The 13,433-nt window shown below is 34.4% G+C and overlaps 1 protein-coding gene across 1 annotated transcript in view; it reads left to right on the forward strand.

The window, feature by feature from the left end:
* The window catches only part of LOC127866066 (agrin-like), a 129,248-nt gene that overhangs the window by 70,424 nt on the left and 45,391 nt on the right, over positions 1-13,433 (forward strand). The gene's annotated exons all lie outside the window — the stretch shown is intronic.

Below are 13,433 nucleotides of genomic sequence, written 5' to 3' on the forward strand. Positions count from 1 at the left end.
TATGTAGAGGAATATGCATGTTTAACCAATTTGCAAGCCTTACTAAAATTAACTTTTGGTCAAATGTGAATATATCTTAACGATAACAAAATACGACAAATAGTATAATAGTATTATTTAAAAAAATGTTTTAATAGGATTGCTCTCGGGTATTATCAAAGAAAGTTTGTATAATCATTTCATGGAATATGATTTCAAATTACGTAATTGTAAGATTTTGACACGATGTCCCCAATGTCATCCCTATGCAATTATATTGCACTTAATAACGAAAAAAGGAAATAGATAAATCAATATATTTCAGATTGAAATGGCATAATACTAGACACCACACTATATCGCATTTATTTTAATTTGTCTTAAAATAAACATTAAAAATATGACAAATATCGTTGTCATTGTATTGTGTATAATTATAAACCAAATATCACATATTAAAATGTGAGTAATGGATTTTTTCATTACTTTTTCAAGTTAAGATCAACTAAAGTAGTCGGATATAATTTCCATTGAAAAATTAGAATACAATTAATTTAAACCATAAATTATTGTTTATGTTAATGCGAATTTTATTGGTCCAGAGGAACATGTACATATATTTCAAAGAAACACATTAACAGCTGCGTTACAATAACATGAAATAAAGATTGTTTTATTCGTGTTATTGCTATTCATCAGGCCGTGAAGTCGTATGATACCTTAACCGGGTAATGATTTTATTTCATCAAACAAACGAAATGCGTTATACGTGTGCACATATGTATATTATGTGTATCAGTAAAGATACAGTGAATAGAAATAACTGTTCAATAAATTATTACAAATAACAGCAAAAAACATCTATGACTTTTGCAGTTGAATACCGTTAGGGTAAACTAATTGTGTAATCTAAACGATTTATTGATAATGTCTTTTCCACCAACTCTTATAAATTATTTATTGTGTTGAATGTACATGTATTCACAGTGGTGGATGAATATTTTGGTAATAATGTTCGTAGAAGTCTAGTGTTGTCTACTTATAAAAGATACGGATATCCTGATATAGTCTGATACTTGATGCGGTTTTCCGAATACCGATTTCGGACATGATTCCAATCCCTCATCATTTCTATTTTCGTTTTAAGCAAACCATTTTAAACAGGCTTTCATTGTTTTATTAATCTATATAGTCTATGTCATATTAGTTTACATTTCGCATTGTTTCTGTTTCAAATAGCATGGTAAGCTTAAGTATCATGCACTGACATAGTTATTTTATTCATGCATTGGAAACGGGTACGTTAACTTCATTTGATGCAATGCATTAAAAAATTCAATAAGTTTGTTCAAAAAGAAGCACGTATCCGTATATGCACATATTAGTATAAACATCCGCAATTAATGGATATAGTACACATCAGTTTACCTATTTGTTACTTTTCGTTTTCACTGACACACATGCCGCTGAAAGTAAATATTAAATAGACATATATAAAAAACTGAAATAAAATGAATACCTTTACACTTATTATAAACTATACAGTGGTGTTAAAGAACTGGAACATGAGCGAATTAACAGATGTCAAAAGCTATATTTAATATTTAATGCATTATATTATTTGGAACAATCACTTGCATCCTAATTGTGACAGATTGTTACAAAAGCAGTTTTCAAATAGTGCCTACATTTAAAGGCATACACTCATTTTCTTCGTATAAATAGAGCCAATAATATTGGAATCAAGATTTCATAATCACTGGGACATGGCATATGACATTTGTGTTGATCCTGACCTAGAAGAATGTTATATAATAAATACATGTAAGGGGTCGGATTTAATTAAGGCCAGTGTTGCACTCTGTGTCCTCAGTATACAATAAATAGAGAATAACAGGTTACTGTCTGATCTTTTTGTAATATATCAGACAAGGCTAAGAATAATATATTTTATTCGTGTCGAGCCTGATATATTACAAAAAGATCAGACAATAACCTGTTGTTCTGTTTATCATACCTCTACGTCCCCGATTTGAAAGAAATAAAGATAAAATCGCTTAAAAGCTGCAGTTTTAGCAGGAAAGAATGTGACTTTTGTCGTTTTACGTGTTAATAATGACGTCATGAGCACGCGCGCTTAATATTTGTATAAAACGTGTTTAGCTGTTTGTGGTGCATTTTGTGGTTAAAATATATTACATCTTGGTATCAAATGTTGTGTTGTGTTGAATCTGATTTGATTTTAATTAAAATGATTACTTTTAAGTTGATTCCGAGTAATATGACTTTCCTCAACACATAACTGATATAAGAACTTCGTGTTGATCATGATATAAAAATATATCAGGCAATGTTATATCAGGCAGATATCAATGCGGTGGTATGATAAAGTTATTTATAACCTCATGGTCTTATACTTGGCCAATACCTAATGGCAGTATATTGAACCATGCAGACGAATTAACTAGAGCTGTAACGATTCACTCATCATTCGATTCGATTCGATTTCGATACCAAATGGTCCGATTCGATTATTTTCGATTCGATTCAAATTAAACTATTTGCTGCTTATTTAACAAATTATTTCATGTTTGGTTTGTGCAGGGCATGAATGAATATGTTTGGTATTTGTTATGAACTTATTAAGTTATTATGTTGTACATTTAAAGTGTTTAATTTTTAAAATACCATTTAAAAACGCACGTTTTGTAAGTTACACATTTATTGAACAAAACTTCCTGTTGGGTTATTCATATATAAATTATAACATAAAATGCACGCACAATGTGTCACGTGTGTTTAACAGGAAAAAAAACATGAAAGTATATAAACAATTTCCAATTGACTTCTTAACAGAATGCACACAGTTTAGTAACCAACTAACTGATTTCAACTTACGTCAACAAAACACTTTTTGCAAGTTGCCTTTGCATCAGAACCTACGCGAAACACGAAATGTTTCCATACATTTGATTGTAATATTGACGGTGCGTCTTTTAGCGTGGTTTAAGAAGCCATTTTACCGGCTGATGTAATGCTCTGCATGTTATTCATTCATTCATTGGATGCCATATTGGCTATTGACCAATTGCAAGACGTATTACAAATGACAAGAAAGTTTAGACGACGGATTTATGAAGTAAGGTTTAAAATACGGATCAATCGGGATTGATGCTAATCGAATCGAAATTGGCCGTTTTGGTATCGAAATCGATTCGGCGGCGTTGAACCGGTTTTTCGATGCAGCGAACTGAATCGTTACAGCTCTAGAGTTAACATCAAACAAGTAACAACACAACTATTCTTGTCTCGATGTGTTTTATCTTGTAACTTTACTCGCACATTGGATATAACTGTTCAACTACGATCCGATCACGAGCATCTAAGACACAGTTGTATGTGTCAACAAATCCTTTGGCATCCACTTATTTGAAATCCAAAACACAACTACGAAATTGTCCGAAAACAAATGGATGTCTTCGTAGTAGTTGGACTGAAGTTTGATGGACATATATACCGCAGGCAATGGAGATATTCCAATATGTTAAATAATTCAGATTTTTAATACTTTAAATGGAACGTTCACTAGTGTTGTTTTTAAACAATTAAAAAATAGGCTTTTTCGCAAAATAAAGTTTTTGATAATTAACATAGAGAACATTATTATTTTTACCTTAAAAACCCACAAAATACAATAGAAAGACAATATTGTAATTATATGTTCGTATTGATTATTCCGCTGATGCCGCTACAATTAACTGCCTGGTGTGGCAAAGTAAATATAGTAAATTGCTTTATCCCGATACGTTTTGGCGAATCATACATCATATCCATCCGTCATTCATTAGGACTTAGTTTGTAGACAAGTTCTTAGTGCATTGTAAGGGCATCCAATGCGGTTGATTTATCATGAGCTATATTCTTAAAAAAACTGTATGTTATGACTCTATCAGGATTCTTGGGAACAATTACGATACAGACGCTGAAGCAATATTTGAAAGTGTTATTTTACCGCTGTGAGATACTCCAAAGTAACTCGGCCACTGTCATAATGTAAATACAAAAATTAGTTAAATAAATACTATTTTAAAAGTAAAAAAACATCTACGAAAGAAAACGGCTGGCTCTTCTATCGTAGTAATATTAAGTCAATTCCTGCGTTTAGCATTGACGATTTAAAACAATGTTATCTGTCACGAACACACGAAATTGCGATTTGGCGGGTATTTTCTTACGCAAGGTTACATGATATTTAGAAAAAGTGTTTCGCTCATGCTTTACCTCCATACGCACAATGTAATATAAATCGATAATTGAAAAAGTTGTCAAACCCGTTTCACAACAATCCCACTTGTGTTTTCGTTCAGATTACATAACCTTCCCTAGAAATTCTGACCCATTGATAATTAAGTAGGACTTCATTTAAGGAGCCCATACACCAAGCACGTTCTTAGACAGTTCGACCACGTTCTGAAGAAAATGCCGAACGGGATGTGAACTTGCTTGAACGTGTAATTTTGGTCAGAAAAAAGCTACAATGTGATTGAATGACGTTCATACACAGTTCGCGCTACGTGTAGCTCGTTCCTATCCCGTCCTTACCCATTGCCAGTCCGTCTTTGTCCAGTTCAAATCGGTTCAATTTTTCCATTGTCCCCGTTGGTATACTGTAACCAGGCAGACCGAGCCCGTCCTCAGCCAGTTCGATTACGTTCGTAAGCAGTTCTTCTTTATTCGTTGCGCAGGGGTAACTCATTCAAAGGCAGTTCTCACTCCGTCCTACTACTTAGTATGTTTAGAACGTAGTTGCATCCACATTATGCACGGCGATTATAAAACTGACTACGTTCTTGCCAGTTCTCATTTATGTTTCACGCTTTGAGCCGACCAGATGTACATTTGTAATGCCTCCAAGAAATAATTCCGCCAAATTGGCAGTGCGGCTAAAGGCGTTCGCAATTAAAAAGACAAAACACAAATCAATATCTCAACTGAAAAACGTCAAGAAAATGCAGAAGGTATTGAAAATCCTTAATCTGCCAAAACTGTAAATAAAAAGGAGCGAGCGCGCTGTGTCTCTAGTAGCTTCAAATGATGGATCTGCGTCCAGGTCGGATAGTCAACTTTCGGACGAAGATGAAGCATCTAGCCAGGAACCAAAAAAGTAGAAAGCCAAAACTCACACAAATCTCACAATGAAACAACGGGAAGCCATGGTTGACTTGCTAAAATTTAACGAACTCCATTATGACAAGAAGCTTGATAGCCACAAAGACACCTAGAATTTTTTTTATTTTTTAGAAGAGCAAACAGAAGTCATGGGTGTGAACGATGATGAAGTGAAGATCTGTTACAACAATCTTAGAACCCGAAATACCAAACTAAAGAAGACGAAATCTGGTGATGGTGCTCCTGAACTGTCGGATAGAGATCAGTGTGTTTTAAATAACTTCTCCTTTTTGGATCTATTTACATACGAAGTGAAGAAAAGAACTGTCGTTAGTGTAAGTATATCTTAACATTTCTACATATACAATTGAAAAACACAGTATATACATTTGCTTTTTTGTAATACTTTAGTCTGATAATATATACTATATACAGCTGGAAATGAAGAAATTGATGCAAACATTGTAATAAAAATGTACATGTACTTATAAGCTACTTTTACTGTTACAGCTCAAATCGAATTTACCACCACAAACACCTACGTTTTCTACCCCGTATTCGGTAGATGAAGAAGACAGCTGCTCAACATCTGGACTGATTACCGACACTCCAAAGTCCTCCACAAGCAAACCTAGTGAGAACATCAGTTCTTCAATCAGCGGAAGGATGGACCAGTTCATGGACATGCAGAATCAAACATCGGAGGGGTGATTCAAAAGAATTTGTAAAATGACTCTTGGTCGTTCAGGCGCAGCTCTTCCATCAGCTGATGATAAGGACCTAGGGCTATTCTTCTCTCTGATTTTAACCAATTTCTCACCCAACAAGTTCTGTGTCGTCTCCGCCTTCTTTCAACAAAACATTATATTGCTGCACTGCGTCTAACAAAAATTGCGCTTAAGTCAACATTTAAAAAAATTAACAGCTCCAAGATTGTCAATGTTTCAACTTAATATCACAAATGATGAATTTTGAGACAAATACCTCTATTTATATGCGCATTGTCTGAACGTATTGTATTTACGGTTTGAACGTTGTAACAACTGCAGCGAACGAGTTCAACGTACTTAAAACCTACTGCGAACTTCTAAAAACGAGTACAACGTACTAAGAACTTACTAAGAAGTTATAGAACGTGTTGCATACGTAGTGAGAACTTATCTTTTAGTTTCTATTTATTCACACGAAACAAGATCGTACTTGAGACGTAGTGCGGACGGGATCGGTCTGTCTGAGAACGGATTGGACGGACTAGCAACGGGTTCGATCGGTTTGACATCGTACAGGTAATTTCGGTCAAATCGCACTACGTTCTGGCACGTTCCTAACCCAACCCTAGTACGACCTACCCGTTCTTAGTACGTCCATTTCGTTTCCAGTACGTTGTTGCTACGTTAAATTTTAGAACGGGATGATCGGAAGAAAATTTTGAGTAGGCTCAAAGTTCTGAAACAGCTCTTCCGTTCAACCCCGTTCCAGGCTGTCCACAAAGTTCGAAGACAGTTCGTAACACGTTGCTACTACGATCACTCCGTTCTCACACAGTTCGAGTCCGTTTAGTCACATTTTTCAGAACGTACTTCGAACGGAGTCGGTGTATCGGGGGTATTAAATATCCTCACTCTAATAGAGGTATTCTAATGCACATCAAACTTAGTCACTACTTGGCTTTAAAGTTCGGACAGGTACGATAACTGAAATATTGCATAATCCTGTCTGAATTTCGGCCTTTGGATTATGCAATAATGTACCTAATTAATGTAGCACGCTCTTGATTCAAACATATTTAATCGTATCACTATGAAACGTGACCAATTTACCCAATCTTCTACACGGGCGTATTTAAGGAGAAGTTGGCAAACTATATACTACACTATTGATTTGAAAACGTATGCTTTGTTTTTGGTTCCGTTTCGTTATAATACTAATTTTATAATGTGTAAAGTATTGATTCACAACACAACTGGGATATGAAACTTAATTTAATTATATAAATCATTAAGAAACTCACAACAACTTTGTTTATGCTGTCTAAAACAGATAAGCTACATAAAGCCAAGCATTCGCTTTGTACTCTGGCTTCACAAAACATCACGCGACCACACCAAAATTGCAAAATAATTCATTAACAACCGAATAGCTGGAAATTGTAGCTACAATTCGAAATCCGTCCCGACTTTCGTTAGTCTAGTAAGTTAATAAGGTAGGAATGCTGGGGCAAACGCCGAGACCACACAAAATGCAGCCTTTGGCTTGGAAAGGACCTCATAAACTTCGAAATACGCACACACAACATTTGCTTTGAAAACACCGAACAAATCACTTTATTTTAGGAACGGTCGTGATATATAGCATGTATACTAAATAGTTAATTATGCTAACCAGAAATTTCTATGCATAGAATCTAGAGCGGGCTTGCGTGTTTGTTAAAATTTCTGATTATTTCCGGATTTGGTGAAACAACTGAGATTGGAAATGCCATTTGCATGAACTGAAGAGTTAAAGTATGTACATATAATTCATGAGTTGGTTTGGTTGTATATCAATTTGAACCCAATATATTTACATTTTGATGAGAATGCATCGTCGTAATTACTAACTAAAATAATAAATGACATGGTTTTAAAGCTCTTTGCTCAGTTTCAACTGTGTATTGTGTATCAATTGTGTGTACATTTTCTTTAAGCGCGTACATGAGAGGATTCTCAGTAAAAGTTTGGAGATTTGGAACACCATAAGCAGACAATTGCTGAATAAAGCACAGCTTATTCTGCGTGTTTCAAAATATAAGTCATGTAAAAAAACACCTAAAGAAATTTGCATATATTGGGCAGTACACGTTATTACCGCCAATGATGCCTGATGTCCCGTGAACGATTTCTGATAGCAGCTCTGCTAAGGTCTTTGTTAGATACATATGTGGAATTTATGGATAATAAGTGTTCCGACGTTTGAGTAACTAGAAAATAATAAGGTTCGAACTGAAGTGCAAGCAACCCATGGTTGTGTTTGTGGAAATTATATTTGCTACATACAAGATGATTGACCTGGTTTAGAAGTATGTGTGTCCTTTTGGAAATAATACACAATTTGTGAACGTTTAATAATGTTCGATTACTACGTTTTATATGCCTTATGGGAACAATTTACATATATATTATGAGTCTTCTCAAACCGATCTAGAATCGTCAAAGAGTGTGTAATAAATGTTTGGTTGCAAGCATTAACGGGCTATATTAAATGTACAAAAAGTATATAAAAACTACATGAACATTGGGTAAAAGTTGACTGTAAAGTTAATAAAAACATAATACTAAACATGTGTATTATCACAATCATGTTGTCAAAAGTGAGCTATAATGTCGCCTTCAGCCAAACATATTTATCATGGTTTAATTATGACGAGGCGTCCAAAAGTTACAGTTATCTTCCAAAATGAAAGAGTTTTTCAATTATCCAAAACATAAAGCAACAACATGGCACGTTGAACGCATTTAAAAACGAAAAAAGAGTAAATCGTCCATAATGAAATTTAAGGATTTAGTTTTATCTGCCAACGAAGCTGCGGGCACCCACGGAGAGTATACGTTATCTACTCAGGTTTTAAATCCACAACAAAACTATGGACTATTCCGAAAACAAAGACTTGCGTTGTTGGTGATTGGATTTGCCGCTGTTTGGATTGTTATAGCGTGCAGTGTATTATATGCATACTCCAGAGCAATGGAGGCCTTAGGTAACTGCTTGTCCTTGATATAATGTTTTCTGCGATACAACTATATTTTTTAAATGTTATATATATTCTATATCGCTATGTGATTAACCATACTCTTGCCTTAAGAAAAATAAATTATTCATCGTTTTGCTGATAATTTTCTGTGTAATGAGAAAGACACAGACAACATATTTCTGAAAACATTGGAAAACACCAACAATGTCTCTCTCTCCAGAAACATGATAATACTTTTCATGTATGCTTCAAGTTATTTGAGGAGAAAACTCGAATCAGTGAAAGACAATTCATCATACACAACAATGAATATTACATTGACGTAAACATAATAACCGCATGAATCCGCCTATTCTTAAAATAACTTTATAAAACATGAACACCGACATTAGGGGAAAACCTAGAGTAAAACTATTCATACATGTTTGTATAGTAATTTATTAAGAGTAACGCCTTGAGGATTTTATTCAACAATGGTAACCGGAAATTACATATTGTTATGCAGGATTAATGCATCATAGAGTTTCATGCTAGTCTTGACGATTAGATTACATTTGGACTACGAACACTAATCACACTTCACGGGCAGTTGCATTCATGACTCCATCGCAGTTTTAAATTGGAACAACATGTTAGCTTTACCAAACAGCAAAACCTATAAATTAATCATGAGCGTTATCCTCGTTCATCCTTAGCATTAGCGAAGCTAAACAAATGTAAGAACTGTATGGATAATTTGTAATTTAGATGACACCATTGAACGTATGGGCAAAAACAAATAAATGTCGCAATGTTCTCTTAGAGACATGATGCTATAAATGACCCTCACTTTACGTGAATAGAAAGTGTCAATAAGAGTAGACCTCTTCTGGTATCTAAAGATTCCTGTACCGATTGAATGTAACATAATTGAGTTACGACGGTATACATGCATAACAATGATGCCTATAAGATGTTCAGTACATGTTCTTTATATCACAAAAAGTAAAACGAAAAACGGACCGTGTAGTTTTGATGGTAACATGACTTTCCTCTTGACAATGATTCTGAAGTGGCATCAATCCTAAATTTAAACCGAACAATGTTAGACAGCATTTAAAAATAAATAATAAATTCGTTCAACATTTATTTAGAAATGTTTCGACCTGCGTAATATATTTTCCTGAGAATGTGTATTCGTAAATACAACAAAATGGCAATGGTAAGAAATTGATTAACATAAGTTCAGTAGTTGCCAAAATGTCGTTATATTCAAGGTTATACCGTTTCTATTAACCTTACCAACATATATTAAGAATGTTCATGTAACAGTCAAACCAATAAATGTTCCCAGTTGCGTCCAATTTGTCACAGTGGTCGTTAAAGAAAGCTAACTATAAGATGGTTTAAGTCAATAATTCATTTAATATGAAATTTTTAAACTATTGTCTTAGGCAATGGATACCACATTGGCGTGTGTGTGTTAAGCTTGGCAAAACGTTTCGTTTTGTAATTGAAGATACATTTGAAAGGAGAGTTATTTCGTTTGTTCGAATTTAATGCATGCATTCTGTTTTGAAAGTTGTTTTCTTAACAATTTCATTTCTCGGAACAGGTCCCTTCGATTTGATAACGCATATATATAAAGCGTGAATAACCCATAGCCGCACGTGCGCTATGTTTCACCAGAATTTCTTGCAAATTATTACATGTATGTTGCAGTCAAATTAATGATTGCATTTGGCTTAAATAAATGTGTGATTACACTGTTATACAAAGATGACATAAAATTGTAAATCTAAATTAATTTTAATACCACGTTTTAGCAATTTATTTTTAAATTTATATTTATTCAATTACTAATTCAACATTAATTGAAATACTAAGATTTGGGAATTCACGGGCCTAATTATTTCACCCGCAAAGGTATTTGAAAACTGTGTTCCATTGAAAGCTATAAATACTAAACAGGAATGGGCCACCCTTGCTCACGAAAACATAACGACCTATGAAGCCGTGTTTTGAACATTTATATTTAGTTTGAACCTATATATTCAAGATTTATTGAGACGAATTCGATTTCGTTTCCACCAACTGATGGATCAAACACCTGACCTTCCGGTCGTTAGGCGGACACCATATCAATTACGTTGCGGCGTATAGCTCACGGAGCATATACATACTATTTATCATACCACAGCATTGATATCTTCCTGATATAACGTTGCCTGATATATTTTTTTATATCATGGTCAACAGGAAGTTCTTATATCAGTCAATGTTTGGAGTAACGTGGGATTTGCAATCAAGTCAACAATTTCTATCAACATGAATCAGGTTCAACACAACAAACAATTTGATACCAAGAACGTACATATTTTATTCTAGTTTAAATTCATAAATCACAAAAACGTTTATTTTTTTTAAATCACCACCGCCCGCACTACAGAAGTTAAATGACGTCATCAATGGGACAATAAATCTTAAATATCGATAAAGTCATTGCACTCGCAAGTTTTGCACAGAAAGTCAAGACAAATGATTACTGTATGCTAATCCTCAACTATTTAAACAAACGATTTAACACGCTTATGTCAATATTGACACCATCATCAAAATGTCAATTTCAATACGCATCTCCAAAATGGCGTCTCCAAACTATTCGGTGAAGTGTGTTCTTCGATTAAATTTGTCGCTGCAGTCCATTCCTGATCTCCAATTCAAGACGTTTATAATTGAAGCGGGTGTACTCTTCCCATTCGTAGTGCAAACAACTTTTAATCTCTATACGATTTTTAAAATAAGCGATTATTCGTGTCGTCTTTTCGAACGCCGTTGCTACATGTATGTCAACGTGTAAAAGACGGATTAGCGGGGATCCGTACATTTTTAATATTAAAAAAATGGATTGGTTTGCAGATTTTTAGAAAATTGCGGTATGATAAACAGAAAAACAGGTTACTGTCCCATCGTTTTGTAATATATCAGGCTCGGAACGAATAAAATAACGGCTCGGCAAGCCTCGTCGTTATATTATTCTAACCCTCGCCTGATATATTACAAAACGATGGAACAGTAACCAGTTATTCTCTATGTATCTAGTTATGTTAAATGTTATCATACTCTGATCATGAGCACCGTCTTTTGAATGTATTATATTGGTGCCAATTAAAGAGCGGGCATCGAAGATAAGTTTATAATCTGTTTAAACAGCACGTGTAAATACTAATTGGAATTTTTAACCAAACATGTATTGAACGGACATTTTATTCCTGTATACACATTATTTGAACAATTATATGGGCAAACTATTTCCTTGCTGCATAGTTACTATTTTGTAATCTAAGCTGCACTGAGCAAAGTGATGCACGCCAAACATATTAAATATATTGTACATACCAAGCATTTAAAGTGATGTAACTATACATCGTACGTTGAAACATATAATGTGTTAAACGGTGTTATAAGGAAGGACATGCTCGCACTGTGTTCACATGATATATACGCCTCTATATATTTGAGTCGTGTTCTGAGAAAATTGGGCATAATACATGTGCGTAAAGTGTCGTCCCAGATGAGCCTGTGCAGTCCACACAAGCTAATCAAGGACGTCACTTTCCGCCTAAATTGGACTTTTGCTAAGAAGAGACTTCATTTTAACGAAAAATGCCATAAAAGCGGAAAGTGTCGTCCCTGATTAGCGGATGCGGACTGCACACGCTAATCTGGGACGACACTTTAAGCACATGCACTATGCCCAGTTTTCTCAGAACACGACTCATTTGTATTTTTCCCTGTGAATTAACGGGGAAAGAGAACAATTACCTTGTCAGAATAATTGTCGTTTATGAACATAATCAAGTCTACGTCCGATGGAACTATAAATGTGAATAGTGTTCATTAGCGGAGATTACATAGAACAACGCTGAGCTGAAGTAGTGTTCTAGCTTTAGCCAATTTTTCTTCATGTACGTGAGTTCGCAGGAGTGTGATTTTGTTCATACATAATTAAAACGTTGTTCAGTATGTTTAATAAAATATCATCAAATATCTTACGTATCTACATATGTAGCTTGTTGTGGGCGTTGAGAACATGTGCGGAGATAACAAAATACAAATATCATTCTCTATACACTAGAGCAGACTTGTGGGCAGATTTTCGTATTTTAAATAAACGTTAATTAATTCATAAGGTAAAACTACTGTTACTTTTGATATAATCTTTATAATAATAAAAACACAAAGCGATTAAAAATCCAAAAATAATTTTGAACACGTTACCTTAAGTCATAAACGTTTGAACGATTTCACTTTACCATTCGGCGTCAGAATTGAAATGAGTATTCTAAACGCCATGTTAGTAATGCACGTGTTTTTTTACATATGACCGTCACAAATACATTACAAACGTACGTGTTGTCGACACAGGCTAAGCAGGGACGAAACTTCCCGTTAAAACTGGATTTTCTTCTTTAACCTATTAATGCCTAGCGTCAAGAAAAAAGGCCTTGGCATGATGCGGCGTCTCATCTGGGTCTGCGCTGTTTGCTTAAAGGAATTTTTGTAATAAATATTC

This window comes from Dreissena polymorpha, chromosome 1 (assembly GCF_020536995.1).
Source record: "Dreissena polymorpha isolate Duluth1 chromosome 1, UMN_Dpol_1.0, whole genome shotgun sequence".
In the NCBI taxonomy this organism is placed as follows: Eukaryota; Metazoa; Mollusca; class Bivalvia; order Myida; family Dreissenidae; genus Dreissena; species Dreissena polymorpha.